The sequence below is a fragment of the Narcine bancroftii genome, chromosome 11, assembly GCF_036971445.1.
Source record: "Narcine bancroftii isolate sNarBan1 chromosome 11, sNarBan1.hap1, whole genome shotgun sequence".
Lineage (NCBI taxonomy): Eukaryota > Metazoa > Chordata > Chondrichthyes > Torpediniformes > Narcinidae > Narcine > Narcine bancroftii.
The window spans coordinates 35,300,794-35,312,233 of record NC_091479.1 but is presented as its reverse complement, the minus strand read 5'-3'; the positions used below and the strand labels follow the sequence as shown (position 1 = coordinate 35,312,233).

At 51.9% G+C, this 11,440-nt stretch overlaps 1 long non-coding RNA gene across 1 annotated transcript; it reads left to right on the top strand.

Moving 5' to 3' along the window:
* The first annotated feature begins 5,282 nt into the window (after nt 1-5,282).
* On the top strand, nt 5,283-10,582 carry LOC138745168 (uncharacterized). Its single transcript, XR_011346085.1, has 3 exons — nt 5,283-6,195; nt 6,853-6,930; nt 10,071-10,582. It is a non-coding gene; the product is annotated as an uncharacterized lncRNA (long non-coding RNA).
* Nucleotides 10,583-11,440: the final 858 nt, after the last annotated feature.

Below are 11,440 nucleotides of genomic sequence, written 5' to 3'. Positions count from 1 at the left end.
CGTGGAGATGTGGGAGAGGGAACGCTGCCCACCAGCCTATTCCAGGTTGCTGAGAGATGCACTGAGGCTTGGCGCAGCCAACACGAGGGCGCTGTGGGGAAGGACTCTAATCCTCCGGGTCTTGAGGGGCGGAGACTAAGGGGAACCCCTTCAACCACAGAGTGCAGGGAGTAACCACAAGGTGTCAAAGTGGTGGAATGATGTTAAACAGAGAACATGTGCAGTGAAGAGAATATAGGCATGCAACACGAGGATGAGAAAAGACATGGAACAGTTGTCCTCTTGGTCAATAATTTTAGAATAAAGTTAATTTTGGGGTGAAAAAGAGAAAAGCCCGAACTCAGTCAACTTTGTTTCATGAGATACATTCTCCAATCCAGGAAAGCTCCTCTATACCCGTTCAAATTTAACCCGAGGAAACTGTGTTCATGGTGGAAACCTCTGCAAACACAACCAGACCTACGCACAGAGAGACAAATGATACACGTGCAGTCCCTCCCAAAAAAGAAAGAAATTCTGTTGAATCAATAGCAAAGTCTTGGAGTCTTTGTCTGAGCCGGTCATCCATCATTCTCCATTCTCACTGCTCGCAGGAAGAATCTGTTTCTGGGCCTGGTGCTACTGGCTCCGATATTCCTTGACCCCTTTCCCGACGAGAAGAGCTGCCAAATGCTGTGGGCAGGTGGAAGGGATCCTCGACGATGTTGACAATGAACCCGGTTTATACCATTGATATTTGGGGTGGGTGGGTTGGGGGGTGAGAGTCCCCATGATCCTATCTGCCACTCGTGGTCCTGCCGATAATTAAAAAAAAATATTTATATACTTAAAACCACAACAAATTCACACAATTAATAATAATGCTCATCTAATGTGTGGCATCTATAAAAGAAAGAATAAAGAAACCACCTCCCACCTTCATCCCCAATATCCTAACCTCTCCCCTTCTCGCCTCAACAGAAGTGTCTGTTACTTTAAAGTTTCATTGAATAAACGGAGGCCTTCAGGTGAAAGGGAGTGTCAGGGTTTCATGTAAATATCCACACCCACCCTTGGTAAATATGGGCTCCATATTCTTCTGACATATCGAGTTGGAGTGGCCTGTTAACCGAGACACGAGTCACTACACTAGAGAGCCGACAAACACGCTGACAGCGCAGACCCCGTTGGGGCCAATGCCCTTCATCCCAGGGGATGACCCACATCTTGGGAATCAATGAGCAACGGGAGGATCGCCTTCCAACCGGAGGCTGGAGCTGCCTGTTCAAGCAACTTATCTTCCACTTCCACTTCTTGGGTGCATGTCATTCTTTCCAGACTTTGCGGGAGCGCGCCTGCTACAGTGGTGACCTCAGCAGGACCCAGCCCTTCAATTGGATGTGAAGATCACAGTCCAGGCGGCGCTTCAGATGGTTTGGTTGAAGCTGTCAACGTTCTGGATGTCGCAGCCACACGTGGGGTTCAAACAGGCCAAGGACCAGTTCCACCTCCAAGAGATCACCGCTGATGACATCCATTACTCCTCCATGATGTTCTTGCTCATCAGGACATGGCAGCAAGGCTCATCGACTTCCGACATCAGCCTCCCGAGCAAGGCAAATAGGATGCCCTCAAGGAGCTCTTTACCCGCACCTTCAGGCCACGCCTTTATCCTCCACCTCATTCTGTTCCTGCTCTCACTGTCGCATGGCCCAGACAGTCATCCCAACATGACTCCCTTCATGCTATTTCTTTTCAGCTCTCACCAAACGCCCTGGACCCACTTTTCAGGAACTCTTCCCTCTTCCTCCTTATGTCATTGGTATCTCCATATACCACAACCTCTGGCCCACTTTAGGATGTCTTGAACACCAGCAGCAACACCCCAGACACTGGCACCAGGGAGGCACCACCTGGAAAAGGTCCAGGGTCCTAGTCCAACAGTCATTTTCCTGAGAATCCAGGCAGCAGAGAAATATCAATGGTTGCTCAAAGCAAAATCCTCATTGCGGTGCCCACCAACAAGTTGAGGCACAAAGGTTTGTGGGTCTTTTGGGTTACTGGTGCCAACATATTCCCCATCTCACCCTGCCCCTCCATCTACTGTACAATGTTGCCCAGAAAAAAAAAACTCTCCGCTTCATTGATGACCTGAACAACAAATGGCTTCTTTAATGGCAAAACACGCTGTTGAACACCACTGCCACTGACCACAAGTATCCCCAACCCCTCAAAACTGGAAGACCCTTTGAATGACTTGTCTCTGCCATGAAGACAATGGCCTAGTGGAGCCTCGAGCAAAAGAGGCAAGGTCGCCGAGTCCCACACAGCTTCTTGTTCAATTCCCTCCTGGAAGCTGCCTCCCGCGACTCCCCATCTGAGTGTCAGATGCTCGCCTGCTCACCACAGAGAACCAGATGGCAGCAGAGACAGTCACACTCCAGCCACACCTCCCCAGCATATGATGGGTTAAATCTGTGGATGCCACTCACAGCGGACCGAAGAAGTGGTACATGGCAGACCGCACAGAGGCCGGGATTGAAGGGCTGAGCCACTTGCAAGAACAGATCATGTCCTGTCCGAAAGTGACAGCCTCCCACTTGAATGACCCCGAGAAGAGCTTGGCACCATGGCCTGGGGCAAACCGTTCAACACCCTCGATGCAGGACAGCAGGAAAAAGCTTGGTTTACTGACGGCTCCGGCTGGTGGAGGTGCGAAAAACAACGGTGTAAAGTGGGAGCGCTCCAGCCCACCACAGATAAAGTACTGACACAAGAGGGTGAGGTGGAGGGGAGAGCCAACTGTCCAAGCTGGCAGCTGTGGCACTGATCCGAAAAGGGACAACCAGGTGGGCCCAGGAGCCTCTTTTCCGATCAGTGCAACAGGATTTCTGGGCTGTGCCAAACAGCACGTCAGTGTGGATGGGTCGGCGGCAGGAGACAGGGAGGCAGATCCATGGCTGCCTGCTCTGAGGACAACAGCACTGGCAGATCTTCTGAGAGGTGGAACAACAAAAGAATAGTCAGGGTCCACCACGTGGATGGACACACCTCCAGGAAAACCGCTGAAGCTGACGCGATGCCACTGTGGACTGAGCTGCTCAAATATGCTCTGCCACTATTTTCCCCAAGCAGAGAGACCCCGGAGCCTTGGCAGCATTGGTGCATCATAAATGTGGGCATATGGGGGCACTATGATGGACAGAGGATCTGGGGGTCTCATGATGTTGCAAGAACTGTGATGGCCAAATGCCCTATTTGTCAGCAATTAAAACCAAGGGCCGCATTCGCTGGGGTTCGGGAGCTGACCAAGTCTGATAAATTGACCATATCAGGCCTCTCCCCTGCCAAAATAAAAAGTGATATGTTCTCACGATGGTCAGCACATACTCAGATGTCCTGCCAGCGGGCCGACCAAGCACCATTTTAGCGTGCTCCATATGTGGAATACCCTATCGGATAACGTCCGACCAGCAATGGGTGGTGATGCCAAGTATTTGGGGCCACCTGCATATCCCCTACCACCCACAGGCATCCAAGATCAATGAGTGAATGAATGACCTGTTCAAGGTATCATATGTGACAAGTTGATTGTCAAGTCTTCTATCCACGAGTGGTTGCAAGTGTATCGATTAATCCGACGAGTTTGTGTCTGTGTGTGTCTTTTACTCCTCATGCGACTTCACTACATGTGTCAATAAAAGACAACTGTGTTCAAATTCGCCACCCTTGGGACCCCTCGAATCAGTTTCACACACATAATAATTGGTGCAGTGAGCAGGGTCCTTCGAGTTCCGACTGAACACAGCTGCAGTGGAGATGCTTTGGAATTGGGGCAGGAAATCGAGTGCAGGCAGGGAGAACAAGATCTGCGGGTGGACTGACGAGAGTGCAGGGTTCGGGAGCTTGGCAAGCATGCTGGCGGACCACGGCAAACTGGTAGACTGGTCCAAGCTCCTGGATCCACATCTTGAGAAAATAGGTCACCACGTGTGGTCCCACTTCAAGAAGTCGGGGTTCCCAAAATCTAAGGGGAATCAGAGGGTGCCTTTTGGCTGCCAGTGTTTCTCCTGAGAAACCAATGTGAGATCATAGAAAGGAAAGATTTGGAGAGGGCCCAGGAAAATAAGGAGATAAAGGTGGTCCAGCAGCGCTGCTGTGCACTGCAGGAGGCAGCGCAGACTCCCCCAACCTGAGCCACTGATGTCGAGATGAGAGGGACAGAGGAAGCCAACAGGCATGCCAATCAAGGTCTGACTCCTCCCCCACACTCCCAGTGAGTGAGTTTGTACTGGCCATGGAGCGATTAGCTGAGGCCATTTGCCAGGATTCAGGCATTAAAGGTTTCAGAACAGGCCAGGAAGAGCATGAAATCAATTTATTTGCAGAAGTTGTTCTGATATATCTGACAGACCCAACACACTCATTGCCCAAGTTGTGCTCCACCCTGGAGGACTATGGGGACATCTCTGGGTATAAGTTCTTTTGGGATATGTGCAAAATCATGTCACTTAGGAAGGGGGATTAGAGCCAATGTCAAGAAAATAGTCAACAAATGTGGCGGCAAAATGGGATCAAATATCTAGGAGTTAGAATAGATATCAACGAGTAATTTAGACCAGCTGAATTATTCTCCCCTTGCTTGGGGAAATTGAGGAGGATTTAAATGGTTGGATGTCCCTGCCCATTACACTAGGGGTGTCACAGAGAGGGGAGGTGTCACAGAGGGGGGAGATGATGACACAGAGGGGGTGATGATGTCACTGCATGGGGCAGCCATAGCTGAGTCGTGCCATGGCACAGCAACAAAAGAAAGATGTCTCTCCTGGAAGGGGATTCTGGCCCACGTGTCGGAGTAGGACGCTGTCTCATCCCAGGGACCCTCTGATCAACAGGGTTGTGTTTGGAAGCACCCTGCACCCATGGGTGAGATAAAGAGCCTGTTACATGCTCCCCTACTGGGACAGAGACTCCTCTGGCACCATCCTTTACCCAGTGTGGGCGGAGAGAATGGAGGCTACATTTAATCCCCTCTCCACATCCTGAGTGCAGGGCACTTTATGAGGCAGCTGGAGGGGACTGTGGAGGGGAGAACAATGGCATGTGAGGGGATAAAGGGATGGGGTCTGTAGGACAGGAGGGGAGAACAAAGGAACGGGGTAGCACCACAGGCTAATGTCAAGGGAGATTGGATCAGAGATAGGGGACATAGGGTTGAGCTGGGGGGATGGGGTGCGAGGGGACGGAAAGCACTGGGGAAACCATGGGGGTGGTGTTGGGTGGGGGATGAGAGTGTGGTAGAGGATTTGGGGCAGGGGAGAGTGTGAGGTGTCTGAGGGAGAAGAGAAGTTGCGAGGGGGATGGAAGGCAGACCTTTCAACAGAAATGGGACAGAGCTCCCCCTCCACCTGGAATGGGATCTGTCCACTGAGAGACAGGACCGCTCCTCCACCCACCCCCTCCCCCCCCGGGTTACAAGATCCCTTCCACCCTTGCATACACCCCCACACCCCCCCAACTGGGATAGGATTCTTTCCCCCAGTGGACCTGGATCAGGGTGCTAGAAAGTGTTTCTGCTGCGGCGGACCCAACAGAGTTGAGCGGTGAAGCGTGGGGCTCTCTCCGCACCACCTGCTCCCTCAGGCGACGAGGTCTCGCTTGCATCATGGAAGATCACGGTGTTGCTGAGATTCTAGGAATGTGGAGGGCTTCTGGTAAACCCGTGGTGGGGTTCAGAGTGCTTCATCTCCCCGGGACGTGCTGAAGGTCAAGGATGACCCGATCGTCTCATGGAGGGAGGGTTATAGACAGTCTGAGGAGAGGGATCAAAGAGGGACCTGGGGTGGCAATATTTCTACTGAGAGAAGCTGGAACGAACCACCAGAGGATCAATTCTGACATTTAGGTGACCCTTGGAAGGGAGTTAGAGGGAGGGGTAGAGACTAACTTGGACAGCAAGGCTGGGTTGGGATAAATGACCTGTTGTGTACCCTCTGGGTGTGTAAATGCTGCTGCTTCTGCCCCAGAGGACATGGCAATAAGGTCACAACAGAGGTGGCCACACCGTGTCATGGACCCAACGTCCCCAAGGTGGTGTCCTGCACAGATGTTAAAATCATCGACAATGGATCTTTCGGTGTGGTGTACCAGGCAAGGCTGGTGGACTCCGGAGAGCTGATTGCCATCAAGAAGATCTTGCAAGACAAGAGATTCAAGGTGAGGTGGAGGAGCAGTTGTGTGGAAATGAAAAACCCTGATATTTAAATTTAGGGCCTACAGCACGTTCACAGGCCCTTGCGACACATGAGCCCGTTTCACACAATTACACCCAATTGACAAACACCCCAAACACATTTTTGAAGGGTGGGTGGAAAGAGGAGCATCTGACAGAGACCAAAGCAGCCATGGGGTTTGGAAACAGAGAAAGTCACACAAACCCACAACAGCAGCCCCCCTCCCCACACACAACCCCCCACCCCACACACACACACTCACACACACACACACACACACACACACACACACACACACACACACACACACACACACACACACACACACACACACACACACACACACACCTGGCAAATATCAAAGATTTTCTGCAAATTCATTGTTTAGTAGAAGCTGGGAAAACAATCATAAAAACTGAAATGATACTTCATTGAACCCCCTGACAAGTCCCCACTCCAGCTACACGAAAAGTCCCCCCCACTGACTCTCGAAAAGTCCCCCACTTCGGCCTCCCTTGGAGTTCCCCACCTCTGACCTCTTGACAAATCTCCTCCCCGCCTCCCCCCTCAACTTGGACAAGATGCCCCTCAGGGCCCCGACCCATCTCCCAGCCTTGCTGATGTTCTTCTCTCGCCATAGAACCGCAAACTGCAGATCGTGCGAAAGTTGGATCACACCATCATTGTCCCTCTTCTCAACTTCTCCTCTGTAGTCAAGGTAAGATCCACCTGCACCCACCCCACCCTCACTCTGATGCATATCATTTGCTGCTACCTTCCCCATTCCTTCAATCGATCTGTCTCGCTGCAGCCTCTCTGTTGCCTCCATCCTGCCCCTCTGACCAGTGCTGACTCTTTGACGTTGGCTGCCCTGCTCCTCACCCATTAACTCATGACCTCTTGCCATTTCAACTCCAGACAGCAGCAGCCAAGACCACAAGACAAGGTCGCCAAATTCGGCCACTCAGCCCCTCCAGTCTGTTTCCCCAATTCATTTCACGAATGTACTTTCCCCCCATAACTCACTTTTGGCACCTTTTGGTGCGCTTCCAAATCAACGCCTGCTCTGAATCCTCCCAACAACTTAGCCTCCACATGTTCGACCCCAGCCAACACCCGGCTGCAAACATTTCTCATCTCGAAACGTCAATGGTTTTTCTCCCCCGGTGAATCCTTGCCTCACGAGGGAGGGCGGTCAGAGCTGCACATTTTGTGCAGACTCACCAGAAGCCGAATGATGGGGCAGCGGACGGGTCCACTACGGCCTGTTGACGCTCTGCTCGCTGAGCCGTTGGATTCATGCCATGTTGTGTTGAGCAGTGGGGGCATCAGGCCTACAGAGAGCAGGAGGGGCTGGCACTCCTGTTGGGAGAGGCACGGGGTTTTGGAGGGTAAATCCAGCTGACATGTTTGTATTGTGTCCAAGAGGAAGAGCAGGTTTATTTGAATCTGGGTCTGGACTATATTCCCAAGACGGTTCAATGCATGGTCCAGCACTTCAACAAGGCCAAGCAGCCCATTCCCATGATCTACATCAAGGTGGTTGTGGGTCTGGGTGGTCAAGTTGTCCACTGGGGCAAGCTTGGATGGTGGGGTTGGAGGATATGAAGGAGTTTACTGGCTGAGTCTCGCTGGGGACTGGATATCGATGAAGGGTGCATGAGGGTCTCAATGGGTATTGGTGAGGAGAGAAAGGGTAGTGAGGGGAGAGGGGTGGAGAGGATGATGAGGATGGATGTTGATTGGCAGGGAGGGGCCCTTCACCCACCTCCCCTTACCCTCAGGATATAGACCCGGCCAGTGTGGAGGCAGAGTGGGTCATGTTATATCGTTGTGTTGCCAGATGTTCATGTACCAGCTGTAGCAGAGCATGGCCTACTTCCATCCTCAGGGGGTTTTCCATTGAGACATCAAGCCCCAGAAGATGCTGGTAGATCCCGAGATGGCCTTCTTATTGCTCCTTTATTTCGGCAGGTAGATCCACCCATGTCTGTCCGTTCACCACCTCAACGCGGTCCTGATCCCTCTCCACAACACGGCCTTGTCCCCTCCCCACCAGCTCTCACCCCTCCCCCACCAGCTCTCTCCCCTCCTCCCTCTCCCAACTTGCCCCTTCCACAGCTTAATAACTTATTCTAAATAAGATTGTGGGGGCCTTAGATGGAATGAACAGCCAGAAACCTTTCCTAAAGTGTCAGGTGCAAATCTCAGAGAGCATCCGCTTCAGGTGAGGGGAGATTTTTTTTATGCAGAGAGTTGTGAGAGCTTTGAATGCGTCACCGGAGAAAGTGGTAGCGGTTGGTAGAATAGGTACATATAAAAGTCTCTGAGACGAGCATGTGGATGTAAGGGAACAAAATTTTTACATGATAGAGGAATTTGGGGATATGGCGAGAAGGCAGGGTAGGTCGAGTTTGGTCATAAATTAGATCAGCCATGATCGTATTGAATGGCGGAGCAGGCTCGATAGGCCATTTTTGTCCTATTCCTGTTCCCACTTCCTATGTTCCTATGGGTGTGGTACAGGTAAAGGTTGTGGAGAACATTTACAAAGGTCAGTACAGCCTTTATGGGCCAAAGGGCCTGTACTGGGCAGCAATGCTTGATGTTCTAATGGATGCGGAAGCTCTGGGAAGGGGTAAGGGAGGGACTCGCCAGGAAGTCTGCAGATTCTGGGGCCGAGGGCAATGCCCAAACATGCTGGGCAAACTCATGGATAGTTTTGTGAGGAGCAGGTCCTGCTTCACGAGTCAAATTGAGTTTTTAGAGGAGGTGTCAAAGGAGATAGATGAAGGTCAAGGTCTGTATGTGCTGCACAAGGATTTTAGTAAGGTGCTTGACAAGATCCCCACGGAGGCCTCATTCAGAATGTCTGGAGGCATGGGATCCATGGAGCCTTGGCTGTGTGGATTCAGAATTGGCTTGTCTGCAGAAAACAGAGGGTAGTAGTAGATGGAACAATGACTAGTGGCGCTCCAAAGGGATCTGCTCTGGGTACCCCTGCTCTTTGTGATTTTTATGAATGATGATGGGAGTGGAAGGGTGGGTACGTCAGGGGATCACACAGAGGTAGAGATGTTGTAGACAGTGTAGAAGGTTGTCGTAGGTCATCCAGTTTGCAGAGAAGTGACAGATGGAGTTCAATCCTGTAAATCAGATGTACTTAAATAAGCAACTGGTCCAGGTTTATTTCCAGAGTAATTTTCAAGGGCACGAATAACAGTTATTCCAAAGAAGGTTGGAGCCCCATTAAAAGTAGCTTCATATAGACCAATATCTTCATTGAATGCGGATTACAAGAATGTGTGGGCAGAGCACTTGGTTAATGGCAGGATTATGAACAGTGTGCAGGACAGAGAAATATTTAGATCCTGCTCCATATATCACTCATTGTTGCTGTGCAAATTGAGAGGGAGTTTAAGATGGTGTATTGTGTGCTGGCCTTCAGGAGTCAGGGGATTGAGTTCAAAAACCGAGAGGTATCGTTGCAGATGTATAAAATTCTCGTCAGACCACACTTGGAATATTGTGTGCATTCCTGGGGCGAGAATACCAGAGGACGTCTAAATAAGGTGAGCTGAGGGAAATTTAGGCAAGACGTGAGGGGTACATTTTATTCACACAGAATGTAGTGGGTGGCTGGAATGCATTGTCGGGGTAGTAGCGGAGGCTTGTCCAAAAAAGACATGAAAATGATTTTAATATGGACAGGAATTCAAGAAAAATGGAGAGTACTGGTGTGAGGGAGGGGAGGGTTCAGGGGTAGGGGGGATGATGGGGGAAGTGTTGGGACCCTCCAAAGTCATTGTGTTCAGGCCTCAGAGACAGTATCTCTATCACTCGTATTTCTCTTCCCAGGAGAAGGAGCGATCTCAGAGACAAGACACGAGTCCAGAAGAACCTCGCATCCCAGCTGAACAGAGGACGGACAACATCATGATGGCCTGAACCCCTCCCCGTCGTATCCCTCTGGCCCTGCCAACCCCATTCCCTGCCTCTTCCATGTCCCTTCACCCACTTCCCCTCTTCTCCTCTACCCTCCTCCATCCCAACCCCCTCCCGCTCATCTTCCCCTTCCCCTGCCCTCACACCTATGCCCTAACCCCAGCCCTCCACTCTTCACCTCCCTCTTCCCCTCCGCCCTTCCCTTCCCCTTTCCCCCTCCCCTTCCCCTCCCCCATCCCCTCCCCTAACCCTCCCCCTTCCCCTCCCTTTCTCCTCCTCCCCTTCCCCTCCCCCTTCCCTTTCCCCTTCCTACCCCTAACCTAGGGGAAGGAGGGGGAGGGGAAGGGGGTAGGAGAAAGGGGGTAGTGGAAGGGGGTAAGGGTAGGGGTTGTGGTAAGGGGTAGGGTAGGGGGTAGTGGTAGGGGGTGCGGGGATGGGGAAGGGGTAGGAGGTAGGGTTAGGGGAAGTGGGTAGGTTGTAAGGGATAGGGTAGGGATAGTGGTAGGGGGTGCGGGTATGGGGAAGGGGTAGGGTTAGGGGAAGGGGCTAGGTTGTAAGGGATAGGGTAGGGGGTAGTTGTAGGGGGTGTGGGTATGGGGAAGGTGTAGGAGGTATGGTTAGGGAAAAGGGATAGTTGTAGGGGGTGCGGGTATGGGGAAGGGGTAGGAGGTAGGGTTAGGGGAAGGAGGTAGGTTGTAAGGGATAGGGATAGGGTTTAGTTTAGGGTTGGGGAAGTTGGGTAGAGTTAGGGTTAGTGTTAGGAGACATGGGGTAGGGCTATATCTTGGTTTATGGTTAGGTCTATAGTTCAGGGAAGTGGGCTTGTGTTAGGTATAGGGGAAGGGGGTAGGAGCAGGGGGGTAGAGGGGGAGTGAGGTTTGGGGTTTGGGGATGGTGGGTAGCATTAGGGTTGGGGTTAGGGGGTGGCATAGGCGTAGGAATAAAGTTAGGGTTAGTGGATGGGGTGGGGGTAGAGTTAGGGGACGTGGAGTGGTGGTAGGGGGTATCGGTAGTGTTAAGGTTAGGTTTAGGATTTTGTTAGGGGTTAGGGTTAGGAGTAGGAGGAAGGGAAGGGGGAGGGGAATGGGGGAGGCGAGCGGGGGACGGGAACTGGGGACTGGAAGGGGGAGGGGATGTGGGAGGGGAACGGGCAGTGGAAAGGGGAGGGGAACGGGGTAGAGGAAAGGGGAGGTGAACGGTGGACGGCATCCCTAGCCCCTCCCCTCCCCTTCCCTTCCCCCACATTTCCCCTGCCTCTCCTCTCCTCCTTCCAGAAGAAGCTG